The following is an 18,521-nucleotide window of genomic DNA, read 5'->3' as shown; positions in this document are numbered from 1 at the left end:
CTCAATGTCATGCACTCACAATGCACTTACTTGCCTCTCTGGTGACGGGGAGGGGAGGGCAAGCTGCCGGTGAGTGGAGCGGTCCTTGGGCTGCAGGGGGTGGGGTGGGGGACTGATGCTTCCTTCTGCAGGAGAAGTAGCTCCCCCCAGCAGGCACCCAGCTCACAGAGGGAAGCACCAGGTCCCTGCACAGCTCATGCAGGCAGGCAGGTTTCAGGTGAGGGGAGGAGATCAGGCTTGCTGCTTTTCTTGGGTGGAGCCTACCTTCCTGGGCTGCTGACATGCTGCCTGCAGGGCTTCCTGCAGAGGACCCTGGGCTGCACGGAGCCCAGTGCTTCATTCTGTGGCTATAGTGGCAGCAAACTAAAACTCCTTGGAGGAGTTTTAGTTTGCTGCTCTCCAAGTCATTTAAGGTGCATTATGCCACTGGATTTCCTACAGCAGCTAGAATTAATGGGCAATATGCTGCCAGGGAATGCAAAAACCAACACCATTAAAGTGGTGCAAAAGCATTTACCCTGCTTTAAATGTTGTGCACGCATGCCCCTCATTTTGTCTACATATGGCTTAAGTCGATCTATGTCCAATAGATGGAATAAGCTTTTAGAATCTCATTATGAATGCTGTACTATGAAGGCCAAACACTATTTTATACTGGTGCAGATTTAGGGTAACTTCAGTGGAATTATTCTAGCTAATAGTACTGTGAGCAGAATTCAGCCTAAATCTCTATAGAAATGCATCTGAACATGTGGGTGTAGGTATGTGCACATGTTTTTTTATGCCCATGCTTTGGAGACAGCACATAATGTATGGTATATGACATTAAAAAGCACACTTGTACAATGATAATGGGATGACACTGGCTTTATTAAAGTCTTAGCTCTTCTGCTCATTAGTTCAACTCAGTTGCTAATTTTTGAGTTTTGTACCTTCTGTCTTAATCAACTCACCAATTACAAAACTGATTAATTTGTGATTGTAGGGTATGGAGGGGAAAAATAAACCATTATGGTAATATTGGTAGATGAAACTCAAACATGTGCATCTGAGACAATATGAAATGTGTTGAGGTCCATACAGTAAAATGAGCAGATATTTAAAATGTTTATGTAGTAGAATGAGCATTTGCTGTAAACTAGCTTCTTAGAATCATCGAAAATTATGGCTGGAAGGGTCCTTCAGAGGTCATCCAGTCCAATCGCCTGCCAGACGCAGGATCATTTCTATCCAAACTGTCTTATACAAATCCGTTGTCTAACCTACTAGAAAAACTACAGTCAACTATGACAACTAAAAGACATAACAACCTAACCTGCCACAAGTAAAGCAGGTGGACAATGATGGCCAATGTGAGGGTTGTTAAAATATGCTCCAGAGGAAGAGAACCGTGCATCCCATTACAGAGGTAGACAAAAACCTTCACAATACATATGAATCCGAACTTCCTGAGTCCAAGTGTGGTAATCGGTCTGACTCTAAGTTGAAGGCCTTCTAGCTAGGAACCTCTGAGTTTAAGTCCTAGCAGGAGTATCAGCACACCCCAGTCAAAATCCTCAGCCTTGGCTGCAGCCAACACCCAGTGCTTCTGAGGCAGGTGACTCTCCCACCACCCTAACACAGGTAGCAACAGGAGGAGAAAACAATTTTGTCTTGGCTCCATGTTGCATTCATCAAAGCCTGGAAGAATGGGCAATAACCATAGTAGAACTTAGGGACAGATAATCCTTGATCATCTGTGAAAAATGCTTGTCCGACCTGTTCTTGAACACCTCCAGTTGGAGACCCCACAACTCCCCTAGGCAGTCTGTTTCGTTGCCTCACTGTTCTGACATTGGATATCAAGAAAAACTTCTTCAATCTAAACCTACTTTGCTGCAACTTCAAGGCATTGATCTACATTCTGTTTTCTGCAGCAAGACGGAAAAGGTACTCTCCTTCTTTTTCATGGCAGCCTTTCAGGTATTTCAAGAGTTCTAACATGTCTCCTTTTAAGCATCTTTTCTGTAAGCAGAATATACCTATTTCCTTCAACCTTTCCTCTTGTAGTTTGTCTTCTAAGATCTTTATCTTGGACCTGCGCTAATTTTCCCATGCCCTTTTTCAATGTGGAGAAAATCTGGAGCCCAAAAATGCATAAAATACTATAGATCAGGCCTAACTAGTGTGAAGTAAAGAGGTGCTATCAGTTTCTCGCACCTAATGATTCTGTTGACGCAGCCCCAAGCCACATTCACTTTTTATGCGGCTACATTACACTGCAGACTCGTATTGAGTCTATGATTAAGCAATACTCCTACATCCTTCTCTGTAGTGCTGGCATTCAGGCAGTAGTCACCCATTTTTTGCTTATGTTTTTGATTGTTCTTTCTGAGGTGCGGCACCTTGCATTTGTCGGCATCGAACTTAATCCCGTTAGTTTTAGTGCAGCTTTCCAATCTGTTAACATTTTTCTGAATTGCACTTCTGTGTCCTCCAGTGTGTTCGCAGTGTTTCCCAGTTTAGTGCCATCTGCCAATTTGCTCAAGAACCTCTAATTTCCAGCGTCCAAATCAAAATACTTTGTGCTACTTGCATTTTCAGGTAGCAAATTTACTCAGGATTAGGGAGGTTTACTGTGAAGTAAGTGTGTACATGTGTAGATGCACGTGCTTACTTCACTAATGCGAAGTTAAGTGTCTCGTGTAGATGCACCCTGAGTGTGATTAAGCATTGGAAACAGGCTATGTAGAGAAACTGTAGAATCTCCATTCTTGAACATTTTTAAGGGAAAGTTAGACAGACACTTGGCTGGGATGGTTTAGTCAGGGATGATCCTGTCTTGAGCAGGGGGGCTAGACTAGTTGATCTTGTGAGGTCCCTCCCACCCTACTTACCAATGATCCTTTGACATGGATTATTTTTACTTAATAAAGTTTTATAGAACTTGGCCGTTTCCTAAGCTTACTATTATATGATCTGTTATTTTTATTTGCACATGATGCTCTTTTGTTTTTTTTTTAAATAATATTTTTAAACACAGAAACATCATTGACCACAAAATGAACATGGCCTGCAATGCAATGCTGCAGCTAGCAAAGCGACCAAAATGCTGGCTTGCATCCATAGATGCTTCTCAAGCAAATCCTGGGATGTCATTCTCCCCTTGTACTCGGCCTTGGTGAGGCCATAGCTAGAGTACTGCATCTGGTTTTGGGCTCCACAATTCAAAAAGGATGTGGAGAAGCTTGAGAGAGTCCAGAGAAGAGCCACGCGCATGATCAGAGGTCAGGAAAACAGAACTTACAGCGACAGGCTGAGAGCTATGGGACTTGTTAGCCTGGAAAACCATAGGCTCAGGGGTGATCTGATGGCCACCTATAAGTTTATCAGGGCTGACCACCAGGATCTGGGGGAACGTTTGTCCACCAGAGCACCCCAAGAGATGACGAGGTCTAACGGTCATAAACGACTACAAGACCGCTTCAGGCTGGACATAAGGAAGAATTTCTTTACTGTCTGAGCCCCCAAGGTCTGGAACAGCCTGCCAGCGGAGGTGGTTCAAGCACCTACATTGAACACCGTCAAGAGCAAATTGGATGCTTATCTTGCTGGGATCCTATGACCCCAGCTGATTTCTTACCCTTTGGGTGGGGGGCTGGACTTGATGATCTTTCGAGGTCCCTTCCAGCCCTAATGTCTATGAAATGTATGAAATCTATAAACAATGATGTAATTATGGCGGGGCAAATGGAGCCATCACCCCAGGCACCAGCTTGAGGTTGCAGGGATTGATAAAAGGTGACTGCTGCTAGAAGCTGTGTGATTATGATCGTAAGGCAACCGGAAGTCAGAATTGCCCCTGGCACCTGATTGTGTCCCTACACTACTGATAGCAACAGAAACAGAGTCTAATTACACAGAAAACTCACTATTAATACTTGGAAAAAAATCTCTCTCAAGGCATTCAGATAACTTTGTTCCCAAAGATTATGTTCCCATTTGTACACTAATACCACCAAAGTCATTAATCAAAATCACAATATCATGCACCATGTTTTCAGGCCATTTTTACAAACAGAACGACACTTCCATGGTAAGCAATATCTACAGAGGAAAGTTTAAGTTACTTTCACACTGTAGCAGATGGAGTTAATATGAGCCAAATACTTTTCATTTTCAAAGCACTTTACAAATAATAACTAATACTCTGTAAATATCACTGCCCCCATTTTTGTAGATGAAGAGAATGTAATTTATTTTCAGTCACATCAGTAATTCTGAGAGATCTCAGAACATTATGGTTTCCAGTCCTCTGCTCTTGGAAACAATGCCATTCTGTGCTAATGAGGCCAGATGCTCAGACCTCTTGAACATGTCTCTCTCTGATAGTTACTATCTAGCCGCACATTGACAGTATGAGAGATCTGCATTTTAATGGCTGACAAGGTAATGCAGCACATGTGGTGTGTTGTTAATGCACAACACAGCAATAATAAATTAGACTTAGACTTGGTCTAAATTTAGCCCATAGTAATGCTTTCTGTTTAAATCCCACTGTGTTTGTTGTTTTAATCTAGGAATTTAATGCTGTTTTAATGTAATTTGTTGTGTGTAATTCAATATTTTTCTGTGAATTACAAAAAAGGTAATAAATATTTTGTAGCTAATCATTTTATATGAGTTAGCATGATGTGTAAATGCACCGCATTACAAAGTCTTTATCTTCTACATCTACTAGAAGGGTTAAAGATATTATTTATCTACATTGCTATGCTGTATATGATCTCGAGGAGCTTTTTCTTTCTGGAATACAAATGATGTAGCATGAAGTCTATAAATTTCAATGCATTTTTATAGAAAAAGGCTGTGAGCACTTCATATGATCATATGATCTGCATTAGAATGCAGATCTCATATTGTCAATGTGTGGATAGATAATAGCTAGCATATAAAGAGCCACGTTCTAGAGGTCTGAGCATCTGGCTTCATTACCGTAGGTTCCTAATAACGAGTTACTTTGTCTCAATAATGTTATTAGCTGAATTGCTTGAGCTGGTCAAACACATAAGTGGATAAGCTTGAGGTGGTGTATTATCCTTTATAACATTTGTTCCTTTTGGATCAGTTAGCATTATGGTAATATAAAGTTACCCTTAAAATCTGTTGCATATGACATTTGTTTTCTCAAGGTAGCTCTGGTACTATTAATCTTAGTCTGGTTTTCAGTAGCTTGAACTGAGGAGGGGTGGGGGGTGGAGCAATTTTTCTCCCTGTTTGGACTTGTAGAGATTATAAGACCTTTTTCAGATTTGCAAGCCATTTCTGTAGAAAGTTAACTCTTATAACAAGCTGACAGTGTATTTTGAGCAAGAAGACAAATGGCTGACAAAACATTTAAGCCCTGTTGAGCACAGTTAAGTATTTTGCTAGCTAAGCGGAGCTGTTCATAAGCTGGAGTCGCAGAGAATGAATTCACTTGAGCCGCATTTAGAATTCCTGACAGGTTCACTTTAAAACACCAAATCTCAGATGGCAGCACTGTCTACATGCAGGGCCTCAATTCCTTTTTAACAAAAGCACAGTACCTGGCACGGCTTGATGAGAAAAGAAAAAGTCTCATGACCAGCTTGACTTAGCTACAAACAACAGGATGGCTTACAGAATCCTTTGAAAAGTATTTGCTTACATTTAGGTCAGAACATATTAAGTAAAGAAGAAACACAGGGCTGTGATGAAGTGTAAAGTTTAAATTAACATTATTTTAGAAAGGCCACATTACTCTGGAGTAGCAAAAATGTAACTTATGGATGCAGGTCAGTTTCTGTGAGTGGTGCCTGATAGATACTTCACGGAAAAATCTACTTCGAAAGGTTTTAGAGGGTTTTAAAAATTTGTTTTGGTACTGTTTTTCATTGCTCTTTACCTTTAAATTCTCTAGTTGCTTGCAGTGCAAATGTGATAGGTTGAAATAGAAAACTGGAAAATAATCTAAATCAGCATTCCTGTACCTAAATTGGGTCATCATACGTTTTATCAGTTAAATTTAGTATTATAATTATGTAACTCACATACCTGCACCCAGTGTGTGTGTGCATTAGATAGAGAGCCCAAAGGCAAGAGCAAAGAAGTGTATTTCATTACCTCCGAGAGAAAAACAAAATGAAATGCTGCATACTTGGATCAAGAAAAGGCTAATTTAAGCTGCTGGTACAAATTGTGTCTTTGAACCTAGCACAGTTTTACTCATAAAAGTAAACGTAAAGTCAGAAGAATATGAAAAAATCCCCAGAACTACTAAAATCATTGTACTATATAAAAATTTGTATGTATGAAATTCTTGAACTACAGATTTCTATCTCTCTCCCTATTGTAACCTCAAATTTTTAATATGCATTTTTAATGTTCTCTCCTTTAGCCCTGTCTTCTGTGTGTATGTGTATAAAATTCTTTCTTGACTGGTAATCTTTTGGTTTCGATAACAAGTGTGTCAGTGTGTGCACATAGATGTATACACCATATATGTTGTAGCATCAGCAATTAATTAAAACTATTTAACATGAATAAATTCAGACACTGGGGGCACTTTTGCTCACAGTGACTGCTGTCTTGAGAATGTGAAAGGAGAGTGTACAAGAGGTGAGGGTTCTTTTGTGGCATCTTTCATCAAAGGCAGAAATTAGGCAGATAACCCTACTAGATATGGATTGTGAGTGGGTAACCCATGATCTGTTTTTTTTCCATTATTTCTCAAGCCCATTCCATTCACCAGACATCCTTGTACTACAAGCTAAATCCTAAAATCCTTTTTTCCTCCTCAAGCAACACAATGATCAGAATAAACATTTTCTGAGTAGATTTAGACCAGTAATATATATCCCTCATTAAGCACTGTTTTCTACAAATGGCATTTCATCTTAATATCCTGAATGCTAACTTCTGGCAAGATTGTTGCTCAGGGAAGTAAAAGGGCACAGATAAATGGGGGGGCGAGGGGGTCGAAGGGGCAGGGAGTGGCTGTACTGCTGACCCCAGAATCTCCACAGTATATTAGCCAGAGCAGTTGAACTGGTATGAAGAGGAAGTAATATATACTATGGAAAGTGCTGATGCATATTGCTTCTTCCCAGAACAATGGAGGAACCAAGTGTCAAATGCTCTGAGACTCGGTTGAACCTGGTGTACTCCTGGAGCAGTATGGCCACGCACAATCTGTTCAGAACTAGCCGTGAATCCACAATCTTTCCCTTAGGAAATAATGACTTCCTTTAAGATGGACTATCACTGGAGAAAAATGTGTGAAATTCAGGAGTGCTGTAAACAGCTCAGATCTGTTCAACTCAATTGGCTGTGTCACTAACACCAGTTCTGAATTTTGATAATAGTTCTGTAGGAATTAACACTTAATTTCAGATGCACAGAGTGCGTCTACATGAGAAGTTTAACTGCGCAGTACCTTAGTTTATGCAAGTAGCAAACACAAGTAGCAAATTTACTTTTGATTAGTAATGGTGCAGTAGCCCTAATGTAGATGCCTGACTGGGAGTAAATCTGCTTCCAGCCAGCTAACCACCAGGGGACAGGAGGTAGCTCTCTGCCCCCAGGAGCTGCGTGCTGCTATGGCGGGCTCCACTACTGAAGCCTGGGCAGGGACTATGTCCCCCTGCCCTGGCAGCAGGGTGCTCCAAGTCCCCTGCTCCAAGATCATGATCAGAAAGCAGGGGGCTGGGGGATCCTCAACTCCCAGATGAGAGCCTTCCAGCACTGGCCCCACAGTCACGGAGCAGGCGCTTTCCCAACCTGAGTCCCGTGACTGCTGAGCTTGGCCTGGGAGATAAAGGTCTCCCAGTGCTGGCCCCACAGTGTGGAGCCGGCACAGGGAGCGCCCTGCTGATGAGGGCTGGGGAGACTGTTCCCTGCTCAGCTTCGTGAGTGCAGAGCTGGGTGGGGAACAGACTGGGGACTTTGTTCCCCACCCAGCTCTGTGTTCATAGAGCTGAGCAGGGAACAAGCTCCCCAGCCTGTTCCCCCTTTCCTCCCCACCCAGCTCTGTGCTCATGGACATGAACAGGGAATAGGCTCCCTAGCCTCCAACCTGCAATCATGGAGTGGGGACTGGGAGCTGTGCTTGTCAGGGGCAGGTCCCAACCCCGTTCCCCAATTGGGTGATCAGGGCATGGGGCTTGGAAAGGGATGCAAGGGTGGGGTAGGTCGCAGTCCTCTTTCCCAGTCTGTCTGTGGGACAGCTAGCAGCAAACTGGCTAGTAGCTACCTCCCTGGTGCATCAGGACCTGCTGCTCCCCTGCAGCTCTGTTCAAGTCCCCTGCCCCTGATCTGCGAGCCAGGGCCAGGAGCTCCCTGCTTCTGGAGCAGGAGGATATTGTCCCTGCCCTGACAGCAGTGATCCCCAGGGGCAGGGTGTAATGTCCCAGCCCTGGCTAGGAGACAGCTGTCTTCTGGGCCAGTGCTCCTTGCCAGCCCCTGGGCTAGCACCTCCTGGTGGTGGCAGGGGCCCATTTCAGGGACCCAGGAACTGAGATCAGTTTGCTGGCATTAGTGGTAAATCTGCTCCTGCTTCCCTGCACTTGCAGATGTTTCAACTTTTATTTGTGAGCACTTTACTCATGAGTAAACTGATCCAAGATCAAATGCATGTGTAGATGTGTCCAGATAATCCATTATTACTGGTTCTTTCTCTTGGCTATTACAATAGGAACAAAGGAGACAAGTGTAAAATCTTCCTTGTTATCTAAAGACCATCTGTATTTTCTTAATGAACACTGCACTCTTCTTGGTACCATGAAATATGTAATATATTATGTTGATTCTAAAACAAATTGTACAGAATTTAAACTTTACATATGCTCTGAGCATTCCTTTATATAGCAGATTCTCTTACAAAATCTATTAATCATTTAGCAGCTGCTACAAGAAAGAGCTCTTAGCAGACTTGGCTTCATGTCTAGTGCTATAACAATTAGTTGGGGGTGTTGTAGACACTTGATTTTATCCATTGAGGAATTCTGCATTTGTGCTCCTGCTTTTTATGATATGTAATTATATTTTTAGTATGTAACTTTCATTGGGCATAAATGGCCTATACATGCTGTGATTATTAGTGAAGGGAGTGAGGGTGAGATGAGTTATATGTGCATCCTACCAGAAAGCATTTTTTCCCCTTGGAAATCCTTTGAGGAAGCCTTCAAATTGTAACAAATGTTAATGCAGAATAGCAGTAAAATATTCAGCTGAGTTTCACAAATGCAGATGGGTATTTCTTAAATGTCCCTGAAGACCTATGAAATGTCAAAACTTATAAGCCATTAAGTATTAGGTTGCTTGGATCCTGAATACAGAATTGGCACTGCCTAATTTTGCATTATGATTAACACAATGATGCAACATATTGGTTTCAAAAAACCTTTTAAAAACCTGGATGGTCTGAAATGCATTTGGAGAAATACAAAATTAAAAGTCTGCTTCTGTCAGAGGTCTACCACCACTGTCAGTCATTTTAAAGGGAATGCAGATATTTGAAAACAACATAGGGGTAAGCATGTTGTAATGTGAGAGATGAAGAGTTCAACAGTTGTTTGATTAAGAAGGCTACCATACTAATAATGATACGACTAGCACACCCTTTATTGAAAAAACAAAATAGTATAGTGTTGTATACATAGATCATGTCTACACAAGACACTGACTATGTAGTTGTTACTGCACAGTTGTTTAGTTCTTGCATACCCAAGTACTAAATGACTGTGTAGTAACTGGTGTTACTACACAGTAGCATACCTGCATGGCTCTGTGGTGACGCTGACTGTGTAGCAGCTCATTACTACTGTGCAATAGCGTCATATCATGATTTGTGCCATGTGATGCTGCTGCACAGTAGTAACAAGCTACTGTGTTTCATGTAGATGTGGCCATATAGATATACCAGTACTATACAAAGCAAGGAGATTATAATGAATAATGTCAGGCCACATTAACTATAGGCATTGTTATTGCTGCACTTAGTACAGTCAAGGGATTAAAGTTACTTTATGCTTTGCTCATTTGTATATATCCAGGAAGTTAATACATTGCTTACATACACAAAGCTAAGTGTTTATATAAGTGCTGACAGTACTAAGACCACTGATGTGCCTTTATGTCATTTATATATACATGATCAAATGGTCACTATAAATCTATGCTATATACTTGATATTTATTACAAGTATATCTCCTGGCATACTTTATACTTTAATAGTTTTCATAGATACAGAATAGTAAACAACATTACACAATACTGCATGCATATGCACAGATAAGGATGAAAAGAGAGGCACATTACATCATTATTAATAACTGCTTATAATATCATTAACAGCTATATTTATGTCATACACACAAAAATGAAGAGCTATTGTTACGTGCGCTGCCAGGCAGCTCCAGCCTGAGTGTTTAGCAATGAAAACTGTGTTCTAAATTTTAAAGGTATTTTTGTTTGCTTCTTTTTAAAGAAAAGAGATGGGGGAAACATTTTTAAAAATAAAGAAGAAATATTCACTCCTTGGATTTCAAAGATATACTGGCTTTCAGAAAATTTGGCAGTAACTTCCATATGTTCAACCATGTATCAGAATTAACTGGATAGAGAACACCAGAACACGCTTTTGGTGGAATTCTTCTTCTAGGAAGAAAAAGGCCAGACTGAATTCATTGTTCAAATAAGCAGTCACTTATGAAGTCCACGCTTTCTCTGCTGAGAACCATAGCATATTCAGGGATTCTCTTTATGCTTTCCCCTCATGCAGAGCTCCAAATGTGCATCGACACATGGTTTTTTTCTTGCAAACCCTTTAAAGTTTTCAGCACCTTTAAGTTAAACATTTGTATTTACAGGACACCTATTATTTATTCTTGTCTGGTGGGGGGGGATGTTTCCCAACAAAGAATGGCTTGAGCATGCTTTACCTAACCATGCCCACAGTCATGCCACAGCGCACCATTAAGGTTCAATCCTAGTAGCTTCTATCAAACGTGGTGGAAACTGGGGTGTTTCATTTTCTGGGACACTCTTCCCAGTCTTACTGCTGTGGGCTCATTGGTGGGCGCATCTACCTGAGACGCTTTCCATGCATTAGCTTAATAACACTGTGCAGTGGTGTGATGGTTAAAAACCATGCTAATAGCCTACTACATATGGTTAAGGTAATGCACAGTAAGTGACACAAAATAACCATGCACCGATGCTACTGTGCAGTAACTCTAATTACTGCACATTTCGTTAGTACTTTATTAAGCAACTAATAGACTAAATGCGCAGTAATTAGGGTGCATTAATGAATGGATAGACATGTCCAGTGAGTAGAAACCATATAGGAAAAAATAGCCTTTATTTAGTGTCTAACCAAGGGGATCAATGCCCGGGTACACAAACCCAAAGCTCTCCTGAAAACCTACAGGCCTTATTCCTTGATCCATCAGTTGACCAGAGAGGGTGTGTTTAAATCAACGGATTAATATATATAATTTAACCGAGGCCCTTAATCAGCAGCACAACCTCTCTTTCAAAGGCGTGGCTGAATAGATGGCATCTTCTTGATCCTGTTGACCCAAGCTGATTTGTTCTAGGCTCTTCAGAGCAAGCTAGAGGCCCGTCTTACCTTATTGGTTAAATAATTTATTCCCACAGACGGTTATAAAACAAAACTGGTTATTATTATTAAACAGCAACAATTACAACATTATGCATTATGTACAGATATTTACAGACAGATGGGAAAGAAACAGGAACAAACTGATGAGGGAGGATGATATTGTACCAGAAGTTTTGTCAGAGCAGTTATGATCTCTGTCATGGCAGTCCCCTTGCCTGCCAGCAGCGGTACTTTTGCCAAGCAATCAAAGTGATAATTCAGCATCTCCCACTCACTCAGAGTTATTAACTCTCTTACTGATGCAAAATCTGGACAAGACTACAACCAGTGTTGACAGAACAAAAAGAAATACAAATGCAAACACCACAAACATCCAAACACCAAGACTAACTGTTATACACACAGGCCACATCTGCATATAAATTTGTATAAACAACTACTAAATGACTGCACAGTAAAACTGAACAGCTTTTCATAACTTATTTGGTTTGAATGTATGTGACCATGTCTATGTGAGATGCTGACTAGGCAGTAGCTCATTACTACTGTGCAATAGCATCGCATCACACTTCCTGCCATGCAACGCGACTGCACAGTATTCACGAGCTACTGTGCAGTCAGCATCTCGTGTAGATGTGGTCACATATGCATAACCCAAATAAGGACCAATCACAAATCTAGAAACAAAAGTTTAAAAGGAAAGAAACCCTCCTTGCTCAATCTAAAGAGCCTCCTCACTCAATTTAGAGAGCTTCTTTGCTCAGTCTCTCAGTCACATGCCAACACAATCCCCATGGAACTAATTACCAAGCATTTCACACCAAAAACCCACCACACACCACATGGAGCACTGGTCAGTTCCCTTTTTATCTTGATCAGTCACCCCACTCACTCTAGCCAATCAGAATTATGTCTTTCTTGTCAATCATCCAATTGACACATTCTCATTCCTTCATCTAATCATCTCCAAGCTTACCTAAGAAAGGTAGCTGTCATTCACATCTCACTTCCCTGCCAATAACTTTGGGAGGGTGTGCATGGTCTAGGTCTAGTTTCTGGGCAAGTTTCATCAAAGGTCACAAGTTTGTAACATTTTGGTAAATTCTGTGGATCATGACAACTACAAAAGCTCCATCACTTAACCTCAACTGAGCATGTGTAATGATATGATAATAATAATGTAATGAGCATAATAATAATAAATAAACCAAGCTGAAAAGTAGGAGTCTACACATCCAATCATAAATAACACAGATAAATATTATTCCTTCCCTTTGCATATTAGTGCATTACCCATTTAATCTATTTTCCACATTCCTTGACTAGTTTGTTACCTTCCAAGTCAGAAGGAGGCCACTGAATGGGTGTCTGGGCCATCACGGGTCCTAAACTCTTCCAAGAGGGGTAAGCAGCATAAGTGGGCTAAGGCTGAGAAGGCCAAGTCTCAGCCACAAGCCAAAAAGGCTTGGAGACTGCAGGCAGTGCCTGGGGGAGCAGTGCTATCAACTGAGGACTATAGCATGTGACAAAATGGGTTGAGGGCACAAACCCAGAGTCTATGAGGGTGAGACAGGAGCAGAGGGGCCCAGAGATGACAAGGGCGAGGCTGGAGCTGGGGCCTAGGAGCCTGGCATCCTAGGACAGCTAGACCTTGGGTGAAGGGACCCAGCCAGGGCAAAGTGGGCCAAGGCCAGGGGCCCAAAGCCCAGACAAGGATCTAAGACCTGAAGTGAAACCCCCTGACCTGTAGGAGCAGTCTCCTAGTCCAAATATAACAACAAGACAGGAGAGACAGCAGGGTGGACCCCCTGAGAGGTCAGAGTGTGGGCAAGGGAAGGGGAAGATCCAAGTGGCTACTAGGGGGTTGAAAAGACATAGTCCTCTGGGCCTGGAATCATGACAGTATCCTAAATATCTAAGTTATTTTTGAAAATCTGACTCAACTAAATCATATGAGTCATGTAATGCTGAAAAAAGAACGTCTGCCTACCTACCTTAAAAATCTTGGCTTTCAATTGTCTGGCCACTCCAGAATAGGCTGTGGTTTCTAGAAAAAATGGGATACTTGGTTTCAAAACCCAAATTTCCCACATCCTGAATGAATACTAAAACTGCTCACCTGCTGCACAGAAAGGTCCCTAATCCTTTATTTTCTTTGCCTTTCTTATAAGAGTCTAGAAATTAAACATTTTGATTCAAGTCATATGGAACATTTTGTTTCATGTGAATTTTTTTTCCTGTTTTTTGTTTGCAGTGAAGAAATAAAAAAGCAGTGAACAAAGTTGGTTTGAGTCAATTCTTTTTGTGTGGTAGCCATATCATCAATGACCTTATACAGCCCTCTTCATAAGACTCCTGTGGGAAAGAGAAGTACTATGATTACTGCTTTGCAGAGGGAAACTGAGGCACAAAGTAAGGTCTATACAGCTTCTCTCCCAACTTCTGCTCCATTGTTGACAAAATAAGACATATGCACCTCTTATACAGGTTCACAAAAGACTGGCAGTTAATCTAAGTAGGTGTCTTGGGGGAGCCCATTAAAGGATGCACCCAATCTTTCCAGGCTGTCACTGTTTTGCTTAACAACACTTATTGGAATAGGGACTGTGTGGGGGTACTTAGAGAGTAAGTGAACCAATTAATCACTAAGGTGCCACCATACCCTGCCTCACTTCAGACTAACACAAGATAATTACTTCCTGCTGGAGTAGGGGTGTAGGGGCTAAAACTCTTGTGTCCCAGGTGATACTCCAGGTGGGTATCTTAATTGCAGTTATGCTGTCTCTCTTTCTATCAACCTCTCTCTCAATGATTATTTCAATATGTATTTTTAAGTCCCAGCCACCTCAGAATAATCTATACCCTGGTGGTCGCCCAGAGGTAGGGGACCTACTATCAAATACTTGCTAGAACAGTGCCTGAATAGATTGAGACCAAGCCATTTTAGAACATCTGTCTTGGATTTGAGTCAATGTCGTAGTTTAAGGATGATTCATACTGCAGTTTTCAGTGAATACTATTTGCTGGAAAAAAATTGCCCAACTCTTAAATATGACGGTAGCACAACAAAAGCTATGAATCCCTCAGATATCAAAAAAATGGAGTCATATAAGTACTACAGATATAATCAAAACATAATTTTGACTCAAAACTAAACAAAGATGTTGAGTCCAAATTTCAATATTCCATTTTTCTAAGGGCTCTAAATATACTCAGATACCCAAATTATGTATGCATAATAATATTCATGGTTAGATACTGTAAGTATTGCCTCCATCTGCCCTTCAGTTTAACCATCATTGACTGACTTATGTCTGGTGGATACTGCAGGCAAAGGTCTTTAGGAAGGATTGGGAGGCAGAGAAGGTACTGGTTTTTCGAATCAGTACACTGAAGGTGTTTCAGGCACATTGATACAGGCATACATACCTAAAGCAGTCAGGTAAACTACTTAGCTAATTAACATTGGTGTTATGCAGCAGTAAAAGGAACAAACAACCTGTTGGAAGAAATAAACTGTGTTCAGTTACTCTTTATTTTCCTTCACCATTTAAAACCCCTGATTTCATGGAAACAAATTCTGTTTCATACTATATAGAGTATTGATTTTTCTTTCTTTACTACTAAGCAGAGTATAAGAGGGCATTTTTTATGTGAGATGACTTTTAGGTGAATCAAAATTTCAGCATTTAAAAAAAGAGCTTGATACATCCTTGTGCAGTATAGGCCTCTGTTAGATATTGGCATGCACAATACTTACATACCAGACGACAGAGTTAATGAGTTTGGGGAATGTATGCACAGAAGCTGGAGTTCAAATGAACTGCTATTGTGTTAATTACCAGCATTTATATTAAACTCACTATACAGGCTCTGTGAATATTTAATTTTTCAGCTTGGCAACCAAGCCAAAAATCTGTGCAGAAAAAAAGCCAATTTGGAATGAACCAAAATGAGCTTTTTGTTTTTTGTCTGCCCCACCCTCCCAATAAAAAAAAAAGTTTCATACTACATGAAACGTTTCGTTCAATCAGAAACAACACTTCTCTTTGATTCCGTATCAGGTATGTTTACCAATAGCAAAGCAATTAAACAAGGAATTAGACACAAGTACTATTTAAAAACTCAGGTGGGGAGGTTCCCCTTTTACTAGTCAACTAGTGGTCAAGATACAGTCCTGACACCCAAGTTCAAATAAGTTGCGTCCCTTATTCAGAGAAGGGATTTGACAAGATCTCCTGTTTCTCAGCTGAGAGTGACCTAGGCCTTAGGGTACAGAGTATTCTGAGGTGCCTTTCTGTCGGTTTCTCCTGTGGAAGATATTCTACTTTCTATAAATAATTAAAAAATCATTGGGAGGTAAAGAGAAAGAGAGAGAATGACTGCAGAATTGATGGTTAGGACACTCGCTTGGGAGATGGATGGATATATTATACTAGTAGAAGACATCCAAAGAGAGATTGATGATACTCCATCTTATGTGTTTTGGTTTCTCTATCCCTGGAGACTTTTGTCTGTGTTTAAAGAAATCATTTGTTATGGAAATACAAGCACTTCTCTATTGTTTGCATTTTAAAAGCATGCCTTAGTTTTTATAATTAGTTTCTTAAGAGAAATCTGATGTAAACAGAAATCCTGTTCAGCTACATGAAATATCTATGGTAACTTGTGCTTCTGGGGCCATGCAGTAGCCTGAGACTACTGTGCAGTAGTACCGCATGGCAGAAACCACAATGTGATGCTAGTGCACAGTCAGTGTCACCAAAAAGCTGTATGTTGGCATAATGACCACACAGTCGGCGTCTTGTGTAGATGCAGCCTGGAGGAATTAAGACTAGAATATTACATCATGTAATGTTGCTTACACTATACATCCATTTCACATAACATATGCATTGTGAAATGGAGTTCTGATAATAATGGTTTCACCACAGAAGTTAAGATTAGTATTAGATCCCAGTACTGCAACCTGAGGAAAGAACCAGCCATGGGATGGAATGACTGGAGGCAAGGATTTTCATGGAGGGAGTTTCTACATGAGACGCCGACTGCACAGTTGTTACTATGCAGTTATTTAGTACTTGTATATACAATTACTAAATGACTGTGCAGTAACTGGAGTTATTGTGCAGTAACATTGCCAAATGGCTTTTAGGTGATGCTAACTGTGCAGTAGCTCATTATTACTGAGCATTAATGTCACATCATATTTCCTGGCATGCAAGACTACTGTGCAGTAGTAACTAGCTACTGTGCAATCAGTGTCCTGTGTAGACATCATGTAGCTAACTTATAGAACTTGAGAACATGGCCACCGAAGACTGTATAGGCAGTAATAGGCAGGTATTATCAAATTCAAAAAAGGATCAGACAAATTAATGAAGCACAAGGTCTATTAAATAGAATAGTCAAGGATGTATCAGCCCCAAGGAGGGTACGACGTGAATTAAACATGCCCTATTCATATGCTTTCCTTCTAAAGCCACTATGGGACACAGCATACTAGTGCAGGGTTGTGACTGGGATGTAGGTGGTTGAGGCCTGACCTTAGAGGGTCAGGAATAGACAAGCTCAGGGAAACAGGAACCTCAATTAGAGTCAGGGGGCAAAAAGCTGACACATCAGAAGGCTAAAGTCGGTAATAGACCAGGAGGTGGGCGGTCACCCTGGGCAGAACCGTGGGGAGTCAGGAACAGTAGCCAGGGATCTGGAGCAAGCAGCTATAACTGTATGGGACCAGGGTGGGGATAATCAATAAATTAAACCACAAGCTAGGGGATGGCTGTTAGAGGACAGGTGTTTTGACTGGAGTTGGGAGCAGAGGGGTCAAAGTCCAGGCTGGGGTCTGGAATAAGGAAGGCATGAACCAGGAACAAGGACAAAAGTAGGAAGTCAACAAGTAGGACCCAAGAAACAGGAAACCAGGATCAAGCAAGTGGGACCTGAATGGGAAACTAGGAATGTAAGGTAGGAACCAGGAAACTAAGAACATGAAATCAGCAGTCCAAGATTTTCCATTTTTTCCCTTCCTTTAAATGGAAAAGTACCAAATCTAAGCTTGCCATTAATTAGCAAACAGCCCAACCACCCCCCCCTAAATGTCTGCTCTCTGTTAACATAAATTTTAAAGGCAAAATCATGCCCCCCCCGAATGCCTTTTCATTATTCTGTCTCTTTCCTGTCCCCCTTCTCCCACACAACTAACTTATTTCTTATTTCAAGCCAAAACAATTAACATGTTGGAGTAGGCCTGACTCTGTAATATGCAAGGCCCCAACAGGATCCTGCCTGTATTTTGTAAATAAAATATAATAATCGCATTTCCTTATTGCTGTCCCTCTAAGGTATGCTGTCTACTTGCCACCCCCTACTCTAATCTGATACAGTAAATGGGCCTTTGGCTCCTGAGTTAAAACAGCCTCCTGCCAGAAATACATGGGGCCATCAATATACATATACACACACATTCATCCATATATATACATACACACGCATATTTTATATATATACATACACATATATACATATAAAATAAAATAAAAATATGTGTGTATGTATATATATATGTATGTATATGTATGTGCATGTGTATATGTATATGTGTGTATATGTATATCGATGGCCCTATGTATTTTTTGACAGAGCCTGTTTTAAGTTGGGAGCCAAAGGCCCATTTACTGTATCAGATTATAGAGTGGGAGGTGGCAAGTAGACAGCACACCTCAGAGGGACAGCAATAAGGAAATGCAAGTATCACATTTTATTTACAAGATACAGGCAGGATCCTGTTGGGGGGGTGTGTGGGTGTGTGTATGCACACACCCACACCCACACCACTTAGTTATCCCTCCTTAACAACGTTATCTACCTTTTTTCCCCTTTGAACAAGAAAGT

Source organism: Crocodylus siamensis, chromosome 1, assembly GCF_052110815.1.
Source record: "Crocodylus siamensis isolate JL-2025a chromosome 1, ASM5211081v1, whole genome shotgun sequence".
NCBI lineage: Eukaryota > Metazoa > Chordata > Crocodylia > Crocodylidae > Crocodylus > Crocodylus siamensis.
This window is presented reverse-complemented; position numbering follows the sequence as displayed.